General features: G+C 37.9%; 1 protein-coding gene across 9 annotated transcripts in view; it reads left to right on the forward strand.

The window, feature by feature from the left end:
* LOC131427342 (cGMP-dependent protein kinase, isozyme 2 forms cD4/T1/T3A/T3B) overlaps positions 1–26996 on the forward strand; it is a 554292-nt gene that overhangs the window by 336486 nt on the left and 190810 nt on the right. For 2 of the 9 annotated variants that reach the window (XM_058590432.1, XM_058590433.1), the window contains exon 1: positions 9785–10113. The exons of the other annotated variants lie outside the window; for them this stretch is intronic. The gene's annotated coding sequence lies outside the window, so the exon portion shown is untranslated. Of the gene's footprint in view, positions 1–9784; positions 10114–26996 lie in introns of those variants that run through there. 9 annotated transcript variants of the gene reach the window in all.

The following is a 26996-nucleotide window of genomic DNA, read 5'->3' on the forward strand; positions in this document are numbered from 1 at the left end:
TTTCATCAAAATTCGTCTCAATAATGTCATCTTGTTTTTTTTTTCATAAATACGTTTATTTCTTAAGGCAGTTTACATAAGTTTTTCTTCGCCGTAGCATCACTTTTACATAATATTCTTATCCTAATTTAATTCTAACATAGTCACAACGTTTTGCATTTATTAAAACATATTCTCTTATTACTTAAATATCATCTTAGGTAACTCGTCATTAATTATGAAATCTACTCGGAAATATTATTTGAACCAAACGATTAACTTCTATAAATTATAAAATAAGCTGTTATTTTCAGACATTTTGTTAATAATTTCATAAACTGTTTCGAGTTTGTTTGTATCATTACATTATTTTTATTCTAATTTAGCTATTGGTTGAACTCATGGACGCAGCTGGGATCAGAACTAAGTCTTGAAAGGGGCCTTTATTAAATTGAAACTCCAGTTTTCTTTATGAAATGATAAATAAGTTTCATGTATGAAAGGTCACGACAAGCAAGAATGTCTCGAACTGGGATATTGGATAGTCTACCTTGGGTACGCAAAGAATTTATTAGTTGAGATCTGACATCACGATACTCCACGCATGTCCAAACGACATGATCAATATCTCGATAACCTTCGCCACAAGCACAATGATTAGTCTCGGAGAGCCCAATTCGAAGGAGATGTGCATCTAACGTGTAGTGATTGGACATGAGTCTGGACATCACACGAATGAAATCTCTACTCACATCCAGTCCCCTGAACCATGCCTTTGTCGATATTTTCGGAATAATTGAGTGCATCCACCGACCCAGATCATCTTTATCCCAAGAAGCTTGCCAGCTGGCAAGTGTTCTTTGGCGAGACGAGCTATAGAATTCGTTGAAAGCAATTGGTCTCTCATAAATTTCACCCTCAATAGCACCACGTTTGGCTAAAATATCGGCTCTTTCATTGCCAGGAATGGAGCAATGAGCCGGGACCCAGACTATAGTGATTAGATAATTATTGTTCAATATGTCGTTCAGGCACTGTTTTATTTTGCCCAGGAAAAACGGTTCAGTCTTGCCAGTCATGTTTGAGCGAATGGCTTTAATTGCACTCAGACTATCTGTGAAGAGGAAATAATGGTTTGGAGATAATGTGACGATTACACTCAAACTATAATGAACTGCTGCTAACTCTGCTATATAAACAGATGCAGGTTCTTCAAGCCTAAATGAGGCCGAAACATTATTGTTGAACATACCAAACCCTGTCGCTTCTTCAATTCGCGATCCGTCCGTGTAAAACATTTTCTCAGAGTCAATATGCCTGAACTTACTTGAAAATATTTTTGGGATTTCCGTCGAACGTAGATGATCCGGGATTCCACGCACTTCGCGCTGCATGGATGTATCGAAAAATAAAGTTGAGTCAGGGACATTTAGGAGGCTGACACGGATAGGAATATATCTTGAAGGGTTGATTTCCTGTGACATATGGTTAAAATATACTGTCATGAATTTTGTTTGAGATCGAAGCTCGACTAGTCGTTCGAAATTATTAATTACCATGGGATTCAGCACCTCACATCTTATTAGCAGGCGTGATGAAAGCTCCCAAAATCGATCTTTTAATGGAAGAACTCCCGCCAGAACTTCAAGACTCATTGTATGTGTCGAATGCATGCACCCTAAAGCAATTCGCAAACAAATTGTCATCTTGTGATAACACTTGCTCATAGTTCAGTGAGACTTCATTTTCAATAGGACTCACAACGTTCAAATTAACATTGTGTACACTCTCGAACTGCTGAGCAAGTTTTTGAGCTTTTTCGCCATATGTAAGAAATATTTGATTTCCTTCCCTGAGAGCAGGAATTGGTTTCTGAGGTTTCTTAAGAACCTTAGAAAGTTTCCAGAAAGGTTTAGAATATGGTTTAATTTGTTCTACCTAGAGTGCCTATAACCAGAGTGACGACATCTCATCCGTAATTTTGGCAACAATTCAAAACATTCCATTAGCTTTACATTGAATTGACAGGTCGTTTGCTCGTTTGGAACTGGGAGCTGTCATTCCAAACGAACAGCTGTCGCCACTCTGATTATAGTCACTCTAGTTCTACCTACAATTCCACTGGACACTGGACTGGACTTAACCCTATTACGAAAAATTTCGATCGATATCTTGTGAGTTCTTGCAAATCGCCTTTAAAGAAATTCAATTGTTCGCCGGTGCATTGGAATGGCAAATATGCTCCAGCGATGAAATAAATTCCATGAATGGTTTCAACTTCGATTCCCAAGCTTTCAATAACTTTAGTATTGAAAGAAGGTAAAATTCGATGTTTAATTTGCCGTTGGACAAAAATGGCCACTCCACCACCCATTCCAGTAAACCTGTCAAATCGATGAACCACATAATGTGGATTACTTTTCAATTTGACATTTGGTTTAAGAAAAGTTTCTGTCACAATGGCAATATGAATTTTGTGAACTTTGAGAAAATTATAAAATTCTTCTTCACTCGATTTTAAAGATCGAGCATTCCAATTTAAAATATTCAAATAATTATTTAACATCACTGTTAAATTTTAAATTCATTATAATATTATTTGCGAATTGCCATCCGATTTGAAATGCTTCAAAAAGTGATGAAGTCGAATTCATTCGGATGATCATTTGAAAAAGTTGATCTTGTAGGTAGATCATTTTATTTTCAGTTATATCGCCTAAAATCAACTTTATTTAAAGAAGCGAATGGCATTGAAGGAATATTTGTAGGTTCGAAAAGATGATATGGCCGATCTACCTATTAATAAATTGTTTTCGTTAGAAGATGAACTGCAAGCGGTCCTATGTTTTAATTACTTACATTAGAAGAATTAAGTGGTAGATTTCTACCTGTTATACTAGCATAACTGACATTAGAAGAAGATGATGACGAGGTCGATCGACCTGTCAATAAATTGTTTTCGTTAGAAGACGAATTGGCAGGCGTACCTGTTTTTTGTTTTAAATTCGAAGAAATAAGTGCCTTAGAAGAATTAGGCGTGGCATTTGTAACGTTTTTTTTTTATTTTCAGGTATGTTCTGTAAATTTACGGTCGTTGATTTGACTTGTTGTCTAAGCGAACGAGCGTTTAAAATTTTTTCCCTGACAGCACATTTCAAATAATTGGATCTATGATTTCCATCGCAATTTGAACATGAAAATTTATCAGTGGTTTCATTCATTGGACAAACGTCTTTCGAATGCGATTTACCACAATTCAAACACCGTATATCCATATGACAATTTTTGGTTCCATGGCCGAAGCCTTGGCAACGACAACATTGCGTTAAGTTTGCAATACGATTATACCGTTTATAATGTTCCCAATGAATTTTAATGTGGGAAATGAATCGTACTTTTTCTAAAGTTTTCGAATTGTTTACATCACTTCGATTGAAGTGTATTAGGTAAAGTTCATTGGAAATTCCAGAGCGTGGTTTAGAAGTACCATTCGCTCTGATATATTCTGATTTTGCGTAATGTTCCCCATCGTTGTCCACTTCTTGTTGTATTTTGTTCCAATAATGCTAACGAGCAGCAGCTGGATGACGCAACCACTCTTGTTTGGAGCGAAACTGGCTCTGCAAACGTCCAGCAGCAGAACTGCTTCCAGTGCAAATTGATTCAATACTAAAGAGTTTTCTTTTTACGTGATTTCGTGTGAAACTTTTTCACAAATGGGCGGTCCCACCGGCCACAAAAATAGCAACATACAGAGTTTCGATGTCGATTATTTCATTTCGGATTTTCATATTTAAGTAGAAGAAACTATTAAAATGCTGTACGAGATACATTACTGGCATTCAGAAGGGGCAAATTATAGAATTCTCTACGACATTTTTCTCGAACACGAAGTAGTTCTGGTTCCTTTATTCGCACTCGTATCAGGATGACTCAATCGATCTTCTTTAAAGGGAAACTGGTTCTACTGTAGATCCTTAGCTACGGTTTACATCCTCTTGAACGCCGAAACGTACGCGAATATCGAATATGGACCGTTTCTAGGTTGTCGAGTTGATGTCACTTGCAAGTTCAAATAATTCGTTTTTGTCGATAAATATGAAAGAAAATTTTTGATCTGACAAGGTATTTGTAGCTGCGGAACAAATAACCCAGGTTTTTGGGGCGAACAAGTCTATGACTTTTCAAATGTACAAGTAGAAGGGCTCGAAAAAACGTATTACATCATATAATAAAACTATTTCCAATTTCCAATGTTGGGAAGAAATAGTAATTTCGAAAACAGCAGCTGAAATTTTCCGCAAATTATTTTCATATTAAAAAAATCCAATCTGGAAACTCTCTGAAGAAAAGTTCACTATTGATTTTTTGCATGTGCGATACTCACTGAAATCCTCGATGATATTTAAGAAAAAAATCGCATATCGAATATATATTAAATGATTTTCGAACAGAAGACTTCTGAGAAAAGAACTTTTGTAGCACTTTTATCTCAACTCTTTATAGTTGAGATGAAAAAATGATGAAAAAATGACGCCGAATAACAAAAACTGAACCAGAAATTCAGCATCGAAATATCATCGGAGACTCTTCTCCCTTTCGATAATCTTATTATTATTATTATATCGTTTATTTATACCCGGTTTAACCTAGTTGCGGTCGTTCACCGGGTCTGTATCGAGTATTTGGATTTTAGGGTAGGAGAAGGGGGGGGGGGGTCAGGGGGATGATGGAAGACAAGACTATGTTAGGAGGGAGAGCAGGGGGTTTACAATGGTAGGTCGTAATTACATTGCAATTTTTAATATACATTTCATAGAGAGAGATGTTCTTGTAGTTCTTCAATGCTGGTCGGTTTCCGCTTCGGGCCGCGAGGAGCATCCCCGAGGGCGGCGCCCCCGGCGGATGGCCGCTGAGGTGCTGGTATTGTAGTGGAGGCCTTTCAGGAGGTTTGGTCTGTGGTACCGGTTTTCGGTCCTTGTTCCTGGAGGTGCTGGCAGATGGAGTTCCGCTGGGGCCAAAAATACTCATATTATAAGAGTTTTCAAGGAATATCAATAAACCGGAAGTCGCCATCTTGGAATTCAAAATAACCTTAAACAACGTTTTCCAACGTGTACTCATCAAATCCGTTCCGAAAATACCTATATTCTGATGGTTTGTCACGAATATCGATGAGCCGGAAGTCCCCATCTTGGAAATTGATGCGACCTAGAACATCCTTTTCCTGCAAATACTAGTAATTTTTGTTCCATAGTTATCCATTATATTATACATATACAATAATATACATACATAGGGAAAACTTTTTTTACGTTGAAAATTCCAAACAACGTAAACTTTTTTTATGTCATAACTCGGTTTAAGAAGTCCCGATTATTACGTAAATGGAGGTTTGGGTGCAATTCGTTTATATTTATTTTTTTCCGATGCATTTAATTCAATAATCAACTTAATTAAACTAAACTTTTCTCCTCGCTATCCATTCCAACTTCCTTTTTGATGTGGAACACATCTTTATTTTCTATATAGGGGTGCAAATTAGAAACTCAAGGAAAATACACGTAGAAATGTGGTCAGGTTTTAAACACTTACAGTTCAGTGTATTTTGCATCAATTATTAATACTATTTAATTTTTTGGTTGGAAATATTTCTAAGATTCGTTTTGAATGTATCAAGCCACGTATTTTCAATTATAAATGACTGAAATTTTGATTAGTAGCGAGCAGTGCCCTATTTTGTCTGCTAAAAATCTCCGGCATATCGGATTTCTCTGCCATAGACGACGGTTTTGAAGGAGTAAGCGATATATCAAAGGGAAAGCATCGCTATGATTGGTCAATCGACGCAAAAGCGAAACTGTTGGAAGCACGCGAATCTATAAATAAAAACGTGATTAATCCACCTAGCAGTGAGATGATACCTTTTTTATCAATCCGCATGTGTTTTTTGCATGAATATTCTTCGGTGTTTAAGTTTTCATCACATTGTTTTAATGACCGTCGTTTTAAGCGACAATTTGAGATTGTAATCACTCATTACTCTGTAATGTCGAAACTGCAAATACAATCGAATTTAAATCTAGAAGTGTGATAATCGATTAAACATGCCATGATATGTAAGTTCCATTTTAGAGTTTACGGTAATTTAAGGTACTTCCAGAGCCGGTATTCAGGAACCAGAATAACCCAAACCGATTCGTATGGCCATATGACGAATAAATTACAGTTTTGAGTACAACTTTGAAGCTTAATTGGATAAAATTCATTAATTTTTGTATGTATGTATAAAACTAATTAATTTTGTATCTAAGTTTAATTCAATTTGAATTTTTGTTTCTGAAATTTGATTAGGCTTTTTTGAGAAAACGATTGAGCTTTGAGAAACGATTTTATACTGGAACCGGAATTCTAAAATCGGTATGGTCGAAGTCAGATAAATTCACCTGAATAGCTGTATAGTTTACATTTGTTTCAAAATATTTGAAAATCAGTGAAGACATCTTTGAGAAATCATAGCACGAATTAAATTTTTAGGTGCCTTCTGAATCGACAACTGAATACCACTAGAACTGAAAAAAAAAGTTAATTTTTTTTTATCGACTATCCAAATCTGCTAACCCGATAAACCTGATTAATTTATGTGGAATAGACATTTTTATACTAATCACCCTGTATCCCCGAAACCTGAAGTTGGATCTGACTAAAGAGCAAGATGTTTTAAAGAATCTTGAAACTTTTCATTTGCATCTTAGATGATTCTTAGATTTCATTTGAATCTTAGATCGGTTCAGCCATCTACGAGAAGAATGAGTTACACAATTTTGATTTCGTTTCATATATCATCCTGTAGTTCCGGAACCAGAGGTCGGAACCAAACATAATTCAGGCACTTTGTTTGGGAGCATACGAATTTTCGTATGAATCTGAATTTGTAGTAAAGAAATTTTCAGAGAAAATTGAGTGAAATTATTTGTCACACACGCATTTACTGATCTCGACGAACTGATTCGAATGGTATATGGATGTTATGTTCTTCCAGCATTTATTGCTGTAAGTAGTTTAAAACAATATAATTAAAAAAAAATCTGCCATCATCTGGTTTATATATGTCATATTCGAACGATTATGTTGCCAAAAACGAGCCGTGCTAAAATCGGTCCGAGGCAAATTGTCATGAAAAAGGATGCTGTACACAGTCTTTTTGGTACTTAGAAACAATTGTATGTAACAGAATAAAAAATCGTATTTTCCGTTGCTCCCAAGCATTGCTTTGTCATACAGCGCTCAAAACTCCTACTGCTGGAATAAGAGGAAAAGTCGTTTACACAAAAATTTCGATATCTCCGTTAAAAATGGATGGATTTTAACAATCTATGGCTTGTTGAATAGGTATTATCGTGCGGAATCTAAGTCTGAAAACATATTCTGTTTTCAAGGTCAATTGTGACAGATACTGTCAAAAAACTGAAAATTTTGACATAAAACTTCGAATAACTCAAAAAGTAAACATCCGATCTCAAAACCATTCAATAGCGTTTTGGGTGACGGGGAGACCTTTCATTTGCGATTAGTTTGATCAAAATCGGTCCAGCCATCTCTGAGATCTCGACCTCTTAGTTGACAACACACATACAGACACACACACATACACACACACACACACACACACACACACACACACACACACACACACACACACACACACACACACACACACACACACACACACACACACACACACACACACACACACACACACACACACACACACACACACACAGACATTTGCTCAGTTCGTCGAGCTGAATCGATTGGTATATGTCATTCGGCCCTCCGGGCCTCGGAAAAATTTTCGAAAGTTTGAGCGAATTCTATACCTATTTTTTATATATATAAAAAAAGGTAAAACGAAATTATAGCTAACGTTTCAGTCCTACGCGTAGCATGCTAGAGGTAGGTTGTTGCTAGACAGCAAGACAAAAAGTGCCATAATGTGATTTTAAGCTTTAATTGATATGCTCTGATCTTGTGTCACGCAAGCTCGGATGAAATTCCATGTTATGTCGTTTCGCCTGAGAAATTGACAGCTAAACAGGGTAAATTTTGAGTGCCTAAGATTAATTTCTAATTTATATAAGATGAACTCGATTGATAATGAGAAAAAGTTTATCGCTTCAACCGAAATCGCAGAATGGTAGAGAAACTTAATGCTATACAAATAACTGCATACATACAAAACTTGAACACAAGCTGGGCGAAGAGAAGCTTGAATATTGAAATCCGTATCGCAAGTATATACAAAGATATAATTGCATACATTTGGGATATTGGTGTAATTTCGTCGGCATATAAAACAAACAATGTTAGGTGTTGGTTCCTAATCAAGATCAATCTAAGCAGACTCTCGTGTAATTGCGGACTCAAAAGTGTGACGATTGATTGAACTGTTTGATTGTAGATCGTTAGAAATTTTGGTTGCCTTGTTTCACATCAATAGCTCGAACAACCCCATGGGGCTGATCCTTGTAGTTTTTTCTCTGCTTCTTTTTTTCCGGTTGAGAGTATACCAACTAGGGGTGCCACATAGTTAAGAATTTACAAAATGTAATTAAATATTGGTAATTTTTTTGCAAAATGAAAATTTCGCTTAAAAAGTTGAACACTCGAATGATATTTTAAACCTTTCTTGAAATTTTCGAAGGTTCTTGAGAACCCTCAGAAACGAGTTCCTGCTCTCAAAGAAAAAAATCAAATACTTCTTACAAACGGCGGAAAAGCTCTGAAAACTTGCGCAGCAGACATGAAAGTATCCACAATTTTATTTTGAACGAAGTCTCACTGAATTATGTTCATATTTCAACTCGACTATTGTTACAAGATGTCATTACTGAGACGAATTTTCATAATTATCATCAATGTCAATCGTTAAGAAAACTTCAAAACATGACGAGCGTTAGGCTATTTCCATAAAAGCTGAAAAAACACTATAGCAACCCGATAGAAACCCAGCAGAAACATCCAGTTATAGACCAGTTAGTTTAGTTTCTTCTGTAAGCAAACTTTAAAAAAAACGAATATTGGTGAGAATAATGTCTCATATAAAAGAGAATTACAATGTTTACCAGAGCAGCTTGGATTTCGTCTTGAACATTTTGAACTACTCATCAACTTGTCAGAGTACCGAATATGATAGAAGCCAATAAATCTTCTGAACTATCCACTTCAGTTTCTCCTCTAGACATAGAATAAGCATTCGACAGTGTTTGGCACGAAGCACGATAGCAAAAATGTCCGACTTCCAGTTTTATAATTATTTGCTCAAAATGATTTAAAATTATTTAACTGATTGTAATCTCTAGACTTGCTAGAAAGGTTAAGCATTCTCGTAGGGTTCATAAAATGCTTGATATGCGAAAAAACTGTGAGACATAAATGTTTAGCTACCATCTGACAGCGGTAAAACACGTGTGATGCGAAGCTTTCTCATTCTCATTTTTCCTCTCTCTCTCTCATTCGTCAAACTTACGCTCCGCTCCAAACTCACGTGCAGTAGTTTGCACAACGATCAGCTGTTTCGGAGCCAGAGCCAGTTGCAATGCAGAAAAGCTCACTCTCATTTCAATTATGTACATACAACAGTAATCCTCAGAGCCACAGTTGGATGGCAAAATTTGCGAGCTTTCGTTTTCAATGCGCTCCGGGTCCAGGTGTTTCGCTGTTCGCTCGTTCTCCCTCTCATCCGCGTCGGTGTGCTGGCTTTGCTGTGATCGCCAGCACAAAACACTGCGGCGCCATCCACGATCAGTTATGTTCGGAGTTCCGTGGGGCCAAGTCCTTTGTCGAGAGAATGAGGTGTGGCCAGTGAAACGGTTACGGTTACGGCGAGTGTTGCTTTTGAACAACGAAGTTTGCAATTCGAACTTCTACTGCGTGAAAAAAATAAGTGGAAGACAGAAAAAAACCAGTGACAAACCGAGACATAAACAGGCGGGCGCGCGATTCCTGTTTACGAAGCAACAAGATACAAACTTAATATCGAACTCGGGGAGGTTGGTGTAGTGTTTTTGTGCGGTGTCCGTAATTTATAAGCGTACGTTGATTTACTTAGTCGTTGTGTAGTTAGTGCATTTGGTGAGTGTGGTTTTGTGCTGGAGTTTGTTGCCAGTCTCTGGCAGACTCTGACTGCGGTGAACGATGATACTTCAAGGCCCTTCCTTAGGCTAGGACCGTGGAATGTCTCGTAAACCTCTTATTATGCAAATTATCCCCCAAATTTCACCGCGACCGGTGGCTTATGTTTTGTGACTTTGAATCCGGTTGTTGATGGAAATTGAGGGATTCCGTGAAGCAGGAGAAAATTCGGTGAAGATTGGTGTCTTTTGTCCGTGGCTTTTGAGAGTCTTTAATCGATTAAGATTCGGGTGAAGTTTTGTTCCATGCGCATAGCGCACCGTACGGAGAATGGCAAAGGAAACGGTGTCATCTTACGTACGGAAAATAATACTGCTAGCAAGAAGAGAGCTGTGCTTTGATTGCGGAACGGATGGCGCGTACGAAAAAGGAAAATCAGCCTATAGTGTGAAAGTTAATCGACAATTATAGTAACAGTACCGAGGAGGTGGTACGGTGAAACCTTTTTCCCGTGCTTCTTCAAAGCTTCCGATCGGGTTCCGAAGACAAACAAAATACAAGCGGTAGTAAAAAGTGTAAACAGAAAGGCTCCTGATGTCTGCACTAAGTAGCAGCACGAACAACAACAACAAAAAAAACTAGTTGGACCCTGGAACGAAAGCAAAAGTTTCCTTACAACCAGGGTTGCCACATTTAAATCTGCATTTTTCAGAAGAAAAATCTGTAAATCTGTATCGGGAGCTCAAAAACCTGTATTGAAAATCTGTATATAAAAGTGACAAGAAATCGAAGCACAACGGAATGAAAAAGTTTTTAGAAACCAAATTAAAAGAAACTGAAACTTTTCTTAGTCTGAATTTTATGTTTTTGTAGTTGCAAAAACGCTGGAAGTTGTTTTTGCGTTGGAGCCTCTCGAAAAACTTTCAAAATCCAATCAGAAAAAGAAACCTAATCTGGTTGATCAATTGGAAATCATTCTTCTTTACTAGCCTACGTTACGACCGAGGCCCTCATCTTTTCATTTTATCAGAAGCAATTTTTGAAAGCATAAGCAATTACGCTACACTAGTTGTAAATAAAAGTAAGCATGAACAAATTTTTATTAGCAGATAGAACATCTGTGTTTACTGTCCTTAACATACTCTTTTATATTTAGTTTTATCCTCTTTTCAGAATTAACACACAATCAGGATAATGTTTTCACTTTGAAAATATAATCAATACCATTATTTAATCTATTTTAACTTGATCTTTATTTAATTTTTTATCCACGCTATCAAAAATCTGTACAAATCTGTATTTTTTGCCAAAAATCTGTAATCTGCATATACAGAATCTTGGTCACAAATTTATCTGAAAAATCTGTAAAATGCAGATTAATCTGTATATGTGGTAACCCTGCTTACAACATGCTTACACGGGGTAAGGTGTCGGAGGTGATAGACGGAATAAAGGGGCTCTCGCGAACGCAGCACAGATTAGTTGTTGTAAACGTGATACGTTTTATTGCCCTGAGCGTTTTACACACAAGTACTGCCAGAAGGCGATTGTTAATGGGGACTTCAGAGGACAATGATAGCAACGATTGAAACCATTACTGTAATATTGGTGTGTTCTTGAGGATAGATGAAAGAGAGAGAGAAGAACTTTCAATGTGCTTAGGTGAAGTACTGTCGATTACGACTGCATCGATCAAAACAACTTTTGTTCCAGTCTCATTCCTTTCGTTAAATTTAAAACAGCTTTAAACACCTTTTTCAAGCAAAAATATATTTGAATCGGTTTTAAGAACTCTTCTTTTCTTCTGTTGAAGGAATTTTCTTCTATTGAAGGAATCAATGTTTGCTCCAGTCACTTAAAAAATGTTTATAGATATAGTCGAACGCAATCAGAAACCAATTCAATTTATAACCACTCACTTTTCGAAAACGTAAATACATATTTTAAACATTTTGAAAATAGAAAAACGTTAAAGAAACAGAAGTTTAATAACTGAGTTGTATAAATTTAACACAGAGTGCAGTTTCAATCCAACTAGCAACTCGTCACTCGAACCGTTCATAACTGATTTTGATCAATTGAAATCCGTCTAGTTGGATTCTGTTTTTTTAATTTATTGGAAAGTGGCACTACACTGCAACCAATTCAATAGCAAGGACAAAATTCTAGAGATCAATACTAATAAAAATTTTATCGAATGAATACAATGCTGGTGGACCTTTCCGAACGGTTTGTAATTTTCAGTTGCTGATACTTTGTTTATGTGTGACGTCTTACTTCCATTCGAAATTATACACCTAGCGGTATGATAATGCCTTTTCTTTTTATTCAAACAGTCTCATTACAACACTTTTTGGCATTTAAAATGCCTTACTCTTCACTATAGGGGGCCGGGTGTCAATTAAAAGTTTCAAAAGTAGTCACATAACCTTTTTGTGTCATAATTTTGAACGTTAATAGCTCAGTCATTTGTTGATGAATTGTTATAATTTAACAACCAATCGATTCGGAAACTTTAAACTTATGTCGTTTTCGTTTTTAAATTGCACTACACTGGTGTAGCGAAAGCTGCACTGAAACCGTTCGTTTTTACCAATTGCACTACGCCAGTGCTACACTTTTTCTGCACCGATACCACTGGTGTAGCACTCATCAAAAGTTTGGTGTAGCTCTGTGCAATGGAATCATGTATTGTAGTCAATGGTTACTGTTTATGTTTTCGTCATTTTTGTTCGTTTATTCATGCCTCAGTGTAGCACTGCACCGGTGTAGTGCAATTTAAAAACGAAAACGCCATTAAACACGTACGACAACGTCGTTTCAGTATTTCAATAGCATACTATTGAAAAAATGGTTAGAATCGACCTAGGTTTTCAACCACCAATCCCAGTTGTCCAAATTGACGTTATTTTCTTGATCGGCATAGTAGGCTTTGCGTCATGCATAAAAACACCACATAGTTCTGCGTAGTATAAAGAGGAATCTATAAATATATGCTGCAAAATATTTCTTTGCCTAGTTGAAACAAGTAACTCGTCCAGTGAGGTGATGACTGGATTGTATATGCGTTCGCTCGCTAGATTGTTGCTTTTGCTTACTTCTCAGTATACGAGCCTGGGTGTCGGTTTAAAAATGCAAAACTAACCGCGTAACCTTTCTCTGTCATAATTTTGAACGCTTATAACTCAGTAATTTGTTGATGAATTTATATAATTTAACTACCAATCGATTCGGAAACATTTAACTTAAACTTATGCGGTAACGTCGTTCAAGTATTTCAATTGCATACCATTGAAAAATTGGTTTTAATTGATCTATGTTTTTACGAGCCAATGACAGTCGCAGTGAATGATGTCAAACTCTCGTCCGATTTGCGCAGTATGAACTATAGCACAAAAGGGATTCTATAAATATATGCCCCAATGCAGTTTGCCCATAGCTGCCAGCGGGCAAAAGGTGAGTGGGCGACGAAGCTGAAAGTTACATTCATTCGCTCGCTGGATAGTTGTTTTTGTATGTGTGCAGTGTGTTGGTATCGTATGCACTGGTATTGAATGCAAGGTAGCTGTTTAACTCTCTGATTCTCCGGTAACTAGCGGGCCAACTGAGAACTATCGGTGATAGATTTTACGAACCTAATTTGAAGCGCTTGTAAAGACTGTCCCAGAAAGTATGGACGCACTTTGATTTCGCTGTAAATAATTCACAAGTGTTAGATATTCAAATTTTATTCCATATACTGATAATATTAGACTACAAAAACAGAATATTATTCTCAACATTTGCTACTTAGCCATTATAGACTAGCTGGCGCACCTTCCTGCGAACGTTCCTCATTAAATTCCGTATAGACTTCTTGGCGACAAGTTTTGACACTTTTTCCAATATTTTTCGAACTGTTGAAAGGTTTCGGCTGCCGAGACATGTTTCCTAAGATGTGCCTTGGTTAATGCAAAAAATTCCTCAATTGGTCGAAGTTGTGGACAATTTTGTGGATTCATGTCCTTTGGGACGAAAGTGACATTTTTGGTAGTATACCATTCTACCGTTGATTTCGAGTAGTGGCAAGAAGCAAGATCTGGCCAGAAGACAACAGGATCCTTGTGGCTTCGAATCATGGGTAGAAGTCGTTTTTGTAAACATTCCTTGATGTATATTTTGCTGTTCATTGAAGCAGTGGTGATGAAGGGTTTCGAAATCTTACCGCAACTACAAATTGCTTGCCAGACCATAGCTTTCTTACCAAATTTTTCGACTTCAATCGATGTCTCGGACTGGTTTAACACTTGCCCTTCTCGCACCGTATAATATTGTGGTCCCGGCAAGGATTTGTAATCGAGTTTCACGTAGGTTTCGTCGTCCATGATTTCCAGCAAGAATCGTATTGTACTTAATGTTTTTGCATAAATTGAAAACGATCTCCGGAAAATTGATAAAGACTGTCCCAGAAAGTATGGACGCAACCGAAAACCGCTGCCATTTCGCAATGGTTCAGAATCTGTCAATTATTCTTTGCTGAATCCTGTTCTTTACACTCTTCTCTAACCACTTGTGCAGCTGTTTATTCGTTTTAATTAGTTTGTTTCGAAATGCGTGGACTTTCAGCAAAACAACGTCGAAAAATTGTGTACAAATAATGCACAGAGCGCGGACTGTCACTGAGAAAGATATCAAAAATGGAAGGAGTAAGTGAAAAAGCCGTGCGAAATGCAATCAGAAAGTTCGGTGAGGATAACACCTTTGAGGATAAACCGAAAACGGGTCGAAAAAAATGTCCTGCTAACCCTCAGTTGAATAATCATATACTGAAGGCGTTTGAGCAAAAGAAGGAGGGTTCAGTTCGGGATGTGGCCAAAAAAGTGGGCACTTCGAAGTCAAATGTTCTTCGTGCTAAAGAACATTTGAATCTTTGAACCTATAAGAAGCAGAAACAACCAAAACGTAGTCCGAAACAAGAAGCATCGATCAGGCCGAGGGGTTCGAAAGCTGTACAATACGATTCTTGCTGGAAATTTGAACTGCATAATCATGGACGACGAAACCTACGTGAAACTCGATTACAAATCCTTGCCGGGACCACAATATTATACGGTGCGAGAAGGGCAAGTGTTAAACCAGTCCGAGACATCGATTGAAGTCGAAAAATTTGGTAAGAAAGCTATGGTCTGGCAAGCAATTTGTAGCTGCGGTAAGATTTCGAAACCCTTCATCACCACTGCTTCAATGAACAGCAAAATATCCATCAAGGAATGTTTACAAAAACGACTTCTACCCATGATTCGAAGTCACAAGGATCCTGTTGTCTTCTGGCCAGATCTTGCTTCTTGTCACTACTCGAAATCAATGGTAGAATGGTATACTACCAAAAATGTCACTTTCGTCCCAAAGGACATGAATCCACAAAATTTCCCACAACTTCGACCAATTGAGGAATTTTGTGCATTAACGAAGGCACATCTTAGGAAACATGTCTCGGCAGCCGAAACCTTTCAACAATTCGAAAAATATTGGAAAAAAGTGTCAAAACTTGTCGCCAAGAAGTCTGTACAGAATTTAATGAAGAACGTTCGCAGGAAGGTGCGCCAGCTAGTCTACAACGGCTAAGTAGCAAATGTTGAGAATAATATTCTGTTTTTGTAGTCTAATATTATCAGTATATCGAATAAAATTTGAATATCTAACACTTGTGAATGATTTACAGCGAAATCAAAGTGCGTCCATACTTTCTGGGACAGTCTTTACAAGCGCTTCAAATTAGGTTCGAAAAATCTATCGCCGATAGTTCTCAGTTGGCCCGCTAGCTACCGGAGAATCAGAGAGTTAAACAGCTACCTTGCATTCAATACCAGTGCATACGATACCAACACACTGCACACATACAAAAACAACTATCCAGCGAGCGAATGAATGTAACTTTCAGCTTCGTCGCCCACTCACCTTTCCCCGCTGGCAGCTATGGGCAAACTGCATTGGGGCATATATTTATAGAATCCCTTTTGTGCTATAGTTCATACTGCGCAAATCGGACGAGAGTTTGACATCATTCACTGCGACTGTCATTGGCTCGTGAAAACATAGGTCAATTCAAAACAATTTTTCAATGGGATGCAATTAAAATACTTAAACGACTTTACCGCATAAGTTTAAGTTAAATGTTTCCGAATCGATTGGAAGTATTATATAAATTCATCAACAAATTACTGAGTTATAAGCGTTCAAAATTATGACAGAGAAAGGTTACGCGTTTAGTTTTGCATTTTTAAATTTACACCCAGCCTCGTATGCTGAAGAGTAAGCAAAAGTAACAATCCAGCGAGTGAACGCATATACTATGCAGTCATCACCTCACTGGACGAGCTACTTGTTTCAACTAGGCAAAGAAATATTTTGCAGCATATATTTATAGATTCCTCTTAATACTACGCAGAACGAACGGGTGTTTTTAGGCATGACGAGAGGCCTCCTATGCCGATCAAGAAAACGACGTCAATTTGGACAACTTGGATTGGTGGTTGAAAACATAGATTTCAATTTCCATTTTTTCAATAGTATGCTATTGAAATACTGAAACGACGTTGTCGTAAATGTTGAAGTTAAAAGTTTCCGAATCGTTTGGTTGTTAAATTATATCAATCCATCAACAAATGACTGAGCTATTAACGTTCAAAATTATGACACAAAAAGGTTACGCGGCTAACTTTTAATTGACACCCGGCCCCGTATAGTGGAGAGTAAGGCCTTTTTAATGCCAAAAAACCTAATTTTCCATGTTTGCAATACGACAAATGAAATGTTTCACTAGTGTCCACTAGTTACCATCAACCATCACGCTGATGTCTCAGAAAGAAGCTAAAATTGTGATGATACTAGTCATAGACTTCAACTGGAACTAAACTAGTTTGTTCCACCATTTTGTTTGTTTTGTTCCCAACCTCACAGTCTGTTAATGTATGTACTGGAACAACAATCAACGGAATCGCAGTCAACAATCTCCAAGAGCCATTCGATGTATGACGATAACCGGTACGACCAGATTTCGAAAACGGTTAGTCAATTTGTTGTTTTTGTTTCGTTTGCATTATTTTTAACAGATTCGATCGGAAACTAACAAGGAATCAAATCAGTTTTCTAATTACTGCTTCGCCACCAATTAGAATGGTAAAAATTAACACATTTATCTGAAATCATCCCAAAAAAACGGGTACCGTGAAAGACTGAAAGTAATGTCATCGATTAGTCACGCGTGGAATTGATCCGAGTTCGGCCAAAGTTAAACGACCGAGACGACGACGACGACGACGGTGAAAGAGAATCCGTCATTCACGTACAAAAAATCCAATGACAGTGGGTGGAGCTTGCCGCCCATGTCCACTCACCGCGAGATTGCTGATGATGTAAATAGCGAGCGCACACGCGGCGAGAATAGCCGGAAAAGAAACGCTCACTCGCAATTCAATGTCAACTGAAATGTGTGTTTCGGCATGCGGATCTTCTGAGGAGGCGGTAGAAATGATTTTAACCTTCCTCTGTGCGTGCATTTCGAACGTTGCACGTTACGGCTCGAAACGGTAGTAATTGGGTCAAACAGGCGTTTGCAAATTGCAAATTCCGACTAAACACTGCTGCTCGTATGAATTAGCGTAACCTTCCTCAATTTTCTCCGAACAATATGCTCGCACCGATGCACAGCTTTTATGTTGCACGCCACACCGCATGCAGCCTAAGTATCCATTTGACTCCACTTTGCAAATAACAAACTAGCCAATTAGCGAACTTCCAGTGCCGGACGGAGCAATTCGGACTACCTAGCAGTTCAGATTGATTTTTTCTTCGAACGAAATTTGAGTGACTATGGCTAAAACAGAAGATTCCAGCTCTTCTCTCACGCGAGAAACATCAGAAGGAAACAAATCAAACGGTAACTATTTTGGAACGCTTAATTTTTGCGCCACCGCCAGTGCCATTCGCCATTCGAAGTTGCGTGCGCCTTGCGATGAACGGAAAGCAAAAGTACAACATATAGGCTAGCATGCCAAACCGCAGTCTAAATGCAGAGGCGAAATCGAGAAGCTATTGGTTTTCCATTTTTCAATTTCGCTGCCACGCCACCGCCAACCGCCCCCGAAAGTAGCAAATAAAAAAAAACGAAACACACACATTTTAGCCCTGAGAGCTGATGATCTTCGTCGCGGGTTGTGTTCATCGAAGTATGGTGGTTTCATGCAACAAGTAGTAGCTGCTTGCATGCTGCTGCTTTTTTTTCGCTTCATTCTGGTCTGCTGCCAAACCGACATGCAACCTCGCAGCCCCAACTCACGGAACATCCATCCATCCGTGCCCATTAGCTATGCATGATTCACAATCTTCGACGGGCGGCTGTTGGCGAAGGTGTTGATGGCATTCGACTGATGCAGCACCTCATTTTCATCGCTTAGGGTGTATTGCATTAGTGTGCAGCTGCAATCGACATCGCAAGAAGAGATGGGGCTTCGCGTTTGCGAAATTATACTCAACCGTTTTTTGTTTTCCTCGTCTTCGTTTTCGTTCTCTCCAATGGAATCCCCTTCGGCTACCGGGGCGAATATTGGGTGGTACGGTTTTTTTTCTTCTCCACACAATTTACATACATGTTCGAGTAAAAATGTCGGTCGGTCGTTTGTTTGTTTCATGTGTTAAACAAATATTTCAAAACATTGCACTTATGAATGGCAAACTGAGGAAAACTCTTTGAGATCAAGTAAAACATTTTCTTATTTAAGCTACTGCCTCACGGTGCTTCGATAATTCTTTTTTTGTTCATGTCTTGTATTAATTTATTAGACACGGCTCATGACATGAGTTATACCGCACCGGCTCATCATTTTACAATATCGTAGTTTAATTGGTGATGTCTGGGTCTGTGTTACTGGTAGTGTTCAAGTTATGGATGTTGGCTTTTGTGGTAGACGCTATCTGCCATTTATTGCGGTTACTACCTTACGTGGTTTCCCACAATTGGCACAAAGTAATCTCATTCTTGTGCTCCTCTCATGAAAATAATCACTTATTATACCACAAAAGAATAAAATAGTTACGATTACCAGACTGTGTATGGAATTCAAAATCTCATAAAGTTCCCGGTTATACTCGCAATATAACATTGTTTTTATTTGTTTCTGAATCCAAAAGAAAAACATCGTAACAAACATTTTACTGACAACTAATTTACATAAAAAATGACATTTAAGGCTAACCAAAAGCGAACGACCTGTAATTTGTGATTCAATAAGTCCTTTAATAGTACTTTTAATGGGTGTTTTTTTATGAGATTTGTTTTTTCTATAGGGATTACTCTATTGTCTGAAAGTTGCTTTGACAGTGTAAAGTGACGTGTCTCTACTCAGTATTGTTTGGTAAATCATCATGAATAGGTTAACTTCAGAACAACGATTCCAAATTGTGTAAATTTATTTTCAAAATCAGTGTTCAATTAAAACTGTTTATAGAGCACTTCGTGAATTTTATGGTACACATAATTGTTCGTATGAGACCACCATAAGGAACACAATTACCAAATTTCGGTCTACATGGAGATCCCGCAGACCACAAAATTACAATTTTGCAATAACCAGGGCTGTTTCAACTAAAATATGATTGATTTAACTAACATATCTAACATGATTTTGTCTTAACCATTCAGGTAAACGAAATTGCTGTTTTCAAATGCTGTCACTTGGCGGAGAATGAAGACAGCAAAACGCAGAACAAAAATAATCTTCATTTCACCAAAAAAGTTTTATATTGAAAATGTTCAATGGCAAATTAACGTCGTTTATGTCAGATATGTGGTTACCGTCAAGGATGGCTTTTATCGTATCAAAGAACGCTCACTCGCAACTCTTCCATGATTCAATCAGTGCCATCAAAGAGAGACGGATGTCATCGCAGCAACAAAAAACCGGCATGGTTCATTTAACATAGAATAGACACCAGTGCGAGAGCGAATTTCTCTCGATGACCTGTCTGAGAATCATCAGGTTAGCTCGCTGCTGTGGGGATTCTCTCTGAAGCAATAAACGGTCGCTTATTCTCGTTTCGCGATCCGATTCTGTATGGGTAGTGGATAATTGCGATAGAATCATTTTACTATTGCCGTATATTCTCAATGTGCATATAAGTATTTGTATAAGTTGTTTCTATGGAAATGTCTGTGAATGCTCCACACAAGGGTTTTGAAATATTGCAATCTAGTATGAGAATCATCAAGTCGAATCGTCGATTCGATTTTCTGCGATAATTGTCAACTTGCGATTCTCTCTTGGTAAATTCCACACAGCGGCGATCATTATCAGACTGAAATTTTTTTTTATGGGGGATGAAATACTCAGAGTATGAAGTGGAGCGACGAAATGTAGAAAAATTCTCTCGAGGTTCATGCATTGAGAGACTCGAATTCATGTAGCATCTTCTACCGGATTGAAAATGTTGTATACAATATAGATAAAAATCGAGCAGCTTCTGTCAAATTTTCAGCAATCACCAACACTGGTTACCGTTTCATGTAAATGAAAGTATGCAGAAGAACAGAAGATGTTTTTGTGGGACAGTTCATATCAATGTAATTAAAAACGCTTAACGCTTGAAAATTGCTGCCAAAGTAAAGTAATAGTATTTGTAATTTTCTTGAAAGCGCATCTGAAGCATTAGGTTTATCAACAGCATTCTTCTAACGATTAGCTGCTCCTCGAAAAGACTAGCAGTAAAAAATATTCCTTGCAATTGGCGTCTTAAGTTCAAATAACTGAACATGCATACAGGTAACTTTGATAGGACTGTGTCATTGTTCAGTTCCACGAGTGACACCTCATTGAAACGTTTCACCCTAAGTAAGTGTATATCATTGCTCAGCCATAACGATTCGTTCGTTTGTGGTGCGTGTCTTTGATGAGTATCAATGCTAAACTGCCAGCACGATAAATAAAAAATGACAGTTTAGTTTAAACAACCAAATTTTTACCAATCAAAATCAGAAAAACAACTAATATTGTAGTTGTTTTGCGATCACTGACTTTTCCGTGTACATTCACTCTTTTGGATGCCAAGCGAACGACAAGAATGAGAGGTGTGCGTACAGAAGATTATGTTGCTGTCGTTCAGGCTAGTGTTGAATGGATAAGTCAACAAGCAAAATTGCCGTATTTGGAGCAAAGATAATCCACACTCCGTTCAAGAATTACTAGATTTACCGATGTTTGGTGCGATCTATGCGCTGGTGTAATCATCGGTCAATATTTCTTTAAAAAAATGAAAAAGGACGACGTGCTACTGTTTATGGAAATCGATACAGAACCATGATCAACGATTATTTTTTGCAAATTTTCAAGATATGGATGTTGACGAAATGTGGTTTCAACAGGATGGTGCCACTACTGCCATACTGCGGCCGAAATAATCGATTTATTGAAAGAACATTTCAACGACATCATTATTTCGCGAAATCATATTTAAATGCTGAATGCCAAGAAATTATTTACCAAATAAAATAAAATTTGGCTATTTCATAATTTGGCATACGTTTTATTTAAATTTAAATCAGCAAGCTCTTGAAAAACCACTCTCCACAAACCAAAAAACCCTTTTTAATTCACCTAGTGATGTGCTAATGCCTCTCTTTTTCCATTTATTATAACATTTATATGATGCTATCCTAGACCGTTAGTATTGTGAGCCTTTCAAAAAACCTTTATACGAAAATTTTTGATGCATGAAAAACACCGGGATTTGTCGGTTAAGCCACATGTATTATTACATCTCTCAAACTGACAACGTTCGCCTTAACCTGTACATACACGCTATACAAATTGAACGCTGCGAACGGAGCAAACGCACGTACCGACGCGTACCAGTTTTGCATCGTCATTTTGAATGATGATTTGACACTCATCGCCCTATAACGGAACCGACAGTCGAATCTGGATGAAATTACACAGTACATTTAAAGACAATAAAAGCTTTAATTTGAATCATGATTCGTGAAAATCGGTTTAATTGTTGCTGAGAAATCGAAGTGAGTTCCGTTTTTGGAGATTTTATCGATGCTTTCGGAAGCGGGACCCGGAGACTAGTAGTCCCAAAGTAGTTTTATATATTCACTAACTAACAAGATCTGCCAACAAGATGAATTTAGCAGTAAGTTTTATAAAATTGTGCTCCTCGTTTCGCCATCGCTTGTGAAAAAATACTGCTGAAATTGGAAATTTTCTATAATCGCACTGTAATATCGGAACTGGAAGTCGGATCTGAATCAACTTTTCGAGGACTTTTTAAAGAATTTTAAGACCTTTTTTTGCTACTTAGTTTGTGAAAATCGGTTAAGAAGTTTCCGAGTGCACATTTTTGCATAAATTTGCATATATTTCCTTGTAATTCCGGAACCAGATGAAATTTTATGAGGCCATAAGACCTTTCATTTGAATCTAAGTTTGTGAAAATCGGTTCAGCCATCTCTGAGAAACGTGTGTGACTATTTTTTCATGTTTTTGGTGCATATCCCCCTGTAATTCCGAAACCGGGAGTCGGATCCAAACACATACATACATATATACATACATACACACAGACAGACATACACACAGACAGACATTTTGTAATCTCGACGAACTGAGTCGAATGGTATATAACACCCGGCCCTCCGGGCATCGATTCTAAAGTCGGTTTTGACAGCGATTGCATAGCATTTCTATATGAAAAAGGCCAAACTCCTAAATATTCAAATTCTGCGGTGACCGGTAAACGGTCGTAACTCGTTTACACCCGAGACGTCAGATATGGCAGCTCATGGAATATCCGTAAAGTGTCACATCAATTAAGTGAACTTTGCGGTTTAAATTGAACTGCTAGGCGGAGATGTTTCGAAAGCTTCTGTGAAATTTCATCCGGATTCGACTTTCGGTTCTGCAACAACAACTGTACGTGCTGGCACGGAAGAAAAAAACACAACACGCCTTCTCAAACGTTGCAAACACCGATGCTGATTAAGGGTTTTTTATTGATATAAATGTAAAACATGATTGAACCAACAAACCAACGTTGTCAATAACATCCACTCAACTTTTCTTGACCTTTTTTACATGGTTGATATATTTCAGCAATAAAGTCAGCCGAAACTAATCATTTTTTTCGTTTGACAGGATCAGAATTTTGCTTCAAATCAAAAAGATATAGTTGTTGATGTAGAAGAGACAAATTGGTTCAAAACAATCATACTGTTTTGTCAGTTTTAACAAGCTCCATTTCGCTGCGTAGAGCACTGATGAGCCGAAGGCGCAACGTGAAGAACTTGAAACGAAATATGTACACATGCTTAATTCACCTAGCAGTGAGATGATACCTTTTATTACCAAACCGCATGTGTTTTTGCATGAATATTCTTCGGTGTTTTAGTTCTCATTTCATTATTTTAATGACCGTCAAGCGGCAATTTGAGATTTTAATCACTCATTGCTCTGTAATGGCGAAACTGCAAATCGGATCGAATTTGAATCTAAAAGTGTGACAATCGGATTACGGTACAATGAGTTTACGATTATTTAAGGTACTTCCAGAGCCGGTATTCAGGAACCAGTATAACCCAAACCGATTCGTATGGCCATATAACGAATAAATTGCACTAGTTTTGAGTCCAACTTTAAAGCTTTTCGGGATTGTCATCTTCTGTAATTGTGGAGCAGGAAAAAGCCCAGTGGAGCTAGTTTAGTTAAAACTTTCTCTCCAACAGGCATAAAACCTCCTCATCTTTTGAATGAGCAGATTAGAATGATCCAAATAATACATAATAACTTTTTTACTCTTTCTTTTTGACGACTAAGTCAATATTTCTTTTTTATTTTTATGCGATATTCACCTAACCAGAGATCATTTTTGTAGAAACAGAAAATGAAAATTATAGAATGATAGTACTCAAGAGAGAGCAAGGATGTGAATATATAGAACGGAAAAGGAGAGACGTGACAGAGGGTCATTTAAGCGAGCAGAAATCTTTTAGTAACTTAACTTTTACCTTCTACCAGAGGAGTCGGGCTCAGGTATCTGAACAATGCGAATCGCCCAAGTCTCTGGTATGTCGGAAAGTAGTGATGGAGGTATTTTACCATTTACTATCCGAACCGGCATTTTTATCATTTTTATATTAATCACCTCGAGTACCCTAAACCGGAAAGTCTGACTGAAAAGCAAGATGTGTGAAAGGATCATAAAGCTTTTCCTTTGAATCTTAGATGATTCTTAGATTTCCATATCGTCCTGTAGTTCCGGAACCAGACCTTTATCACTACTTTCCGACATACCAGAGACTTGGGCGATTCGCATTGTTCAGATGTCTGAGCCCGACTCCTCTGGTAGAAGGTAAAAGTTAAGTTACTAAAAGATTTCTGCTCGCTTAAATGACCCTCTGTCACGTCTCTCCTTTTCCGTTCTATATATTCACATCCTTGCTCTCTCTTGAGTACTATCATTCTATAACAACGAAACCAGTGACAAAAATGACCTTACAGACGTCACGTGCAACAGAGAGCAAATCTATGTCAATCAACTTGCAACGATCTTCGTAGCTCGAAAGGTCCACGAAAGACGACGAAGTTCAAAACGGACGAATTTGCGTTGGATTGATTCAAGGCGTTGAATGTCTCGAAGGTAAAAATGATGCATACTCTTGAGTTGAGCGTATCAAGCTACAGTTAATAATTTTATCTTTGTCGATTTGGCTTTTTTGAGAAAACGATTGAGCTTTGAGAAACGATTCGATACTGGAACCGGAATTCTAAAATCGGTGTAGCCGAAGTCAGTTAAATCCACCTCAAGAGCTGTATAGTTTACATTTGTTTCAAAATGTTTGAAAATCAGTGTAGACATCTTTGTGAAATCGTAGTGCGAGTTAAATCCGAATCGAAAACTGAACTATCCAAATCTGCAAACCCGATAAACCTAATTAGCCGGCTATTCATAGATAAAGCTTATTTATGGCTGGTGTGCATTCTGCAAGCTGAATTCTTATAGATTTACAACAGATGAGCTTTTAAATTGCAGATATAGAGTTATTAGCATTTTTGGTGCTTAAAAAAGGCTATTTTAATGCCATTATCAGTGCTTACTGGTTACCTGGGTAAGTTTGTGAAAATCGGTTCAACCATCTTGGAGAATAGTTAGTGCTCATATTTTTCATTTATGTTTGCACTAATCACCGTGTAATTCCGGAACTGAAAGTCGGATCCGTATAAAATTAAAGAACTTTGCATGAAACCCGCTACAACTGCAGAAGACACCAACAAGAAAAAGTTTACGATGGGGCCACCAGCTAATTAAAAGTATGAAATTGCAGTTTTGAACCACTGTGCATCGGTTCAATAGTCGCTTTTCACAGTAACTGTATAGCCTTTCTATATGAAAAAAGGCAAAAATAACCAAAGCATAACCTTTTCGGTATATAATTGGTAGCTGATAGCATTAATTTGAATCTTATTAAATTAGAGCCCAATTTCGACCGGCTGTAAAATAGATTCCAACTTCCGCTCTGCTTTTGTGATGATGCCCCTACGAGTCATCAGGAAGATACACCACAAAATCTTTCAAACATTGATGGACTTGGGAATTTTATCGACGTGGGAGAAAAATGCCTAAAACAACAGCTGGTCATCGAGTTCGGAGGCTGCTCAAGGTTTCGTAGGCTACGTTTCCCACAAAACTGGGCAAGATTCTGCATAATAAACACATCTCATATCGGGTGCGTAATTTAATAACCTGGCCGCCTTTCTGAGAGCCTCCCTTTGCGGCGGAAGCTCGACCGCCCAGATTAACGAGAAGTGATACGAGCTGTCGATTGCTAAACATGTTGTACTGGTTATAAATAGGTACCGACTAGCAACTGGCAAGCTGAGCTACACCAACACAAAGCACTCGACGATTAGCAGTCGACTTGTCTCTCTCCTGCAGAACACTAAAATTCGCAAACTGGATTCTCGTCTGCGATTGAGACGATCTCGTAAATGTCAGCGCAAACCAAAGAATCCGAGGCACGCTCCAGCAAGGGGCTTGAAGGGTTCCTGCTCCATCGACGGATCCGGAGTGGTTGTTGTGAGTTGTGCACACACAAAAGAAAACATTAATATTTGTGATCACTTGCAAACGAAACTAGTTCAAGCCGCGAATGTATGGGGAGATGAAATCAAAAGTGTTTGAACAAATTGCGGGCGATGGATGGATGAAGAAGTACCAGCTGATTGGTTCAATGACGGCATGGGCATTTTTGTACTGACTGTCATTTCATAAACAGTTTTACAGCGCACATTTGAACCAGTTCAGTTCATTTGAGCGCCCCGCTAAGCAACGCCACTGACTCTTGGTCGGATGCTGATCCTAACGCTGGAAGCCTACGGGTGCTCACCAAGCAACGGCAAATAAACGATGGAATGAGTTTGTTGTCTGTTTCAAAATGCTTTTAAAGTGTTTATTTTTTTGTTCTCCTCGAGTGTCAGGCTAATGTGTGGCAATTGGAAAACAGTTGACCACGTGATTCGAGTGTTTGGGACGGTCGGCGACGATGAACAGCAGTGCCAGACTGGCTCCGTATGAATTCCGTAGATTCCTAGCTAGACAAATCGAAATTTTCTTGGTACTTTTTGTACGTGAAAAATTAATTGAAAAAATAGCTTTATTCGCTTAAATTATTTAATTACTAAATTCAATATTGTGTTACATTAGCGTTTTCGATTTGAATGACTTTCATAATAAAATATTTAGAAATTTCTAGTTATTGGTGTTTGAAATCTAAGAAATAAAAGTATTTTCTTGCAAGATGATTTTACAGAGTCGTTGTACATTGGTATACTATACTTACTTTGGTGCATTTT

This window comes from Malaya genurostris, chromosome 2 (genome assembly GCF_030247185.1).
Source record: "Malaya genurostris strain Urasoe2022 chromosome 2, Malgen_1.1, whole genome shotgun sequence".
Lineage (NCBI taxonomy): Eukaryota > Metazoa > Arthropoda > Insecta > Diptera > Culicidae > Malaya > Malaya genurostris.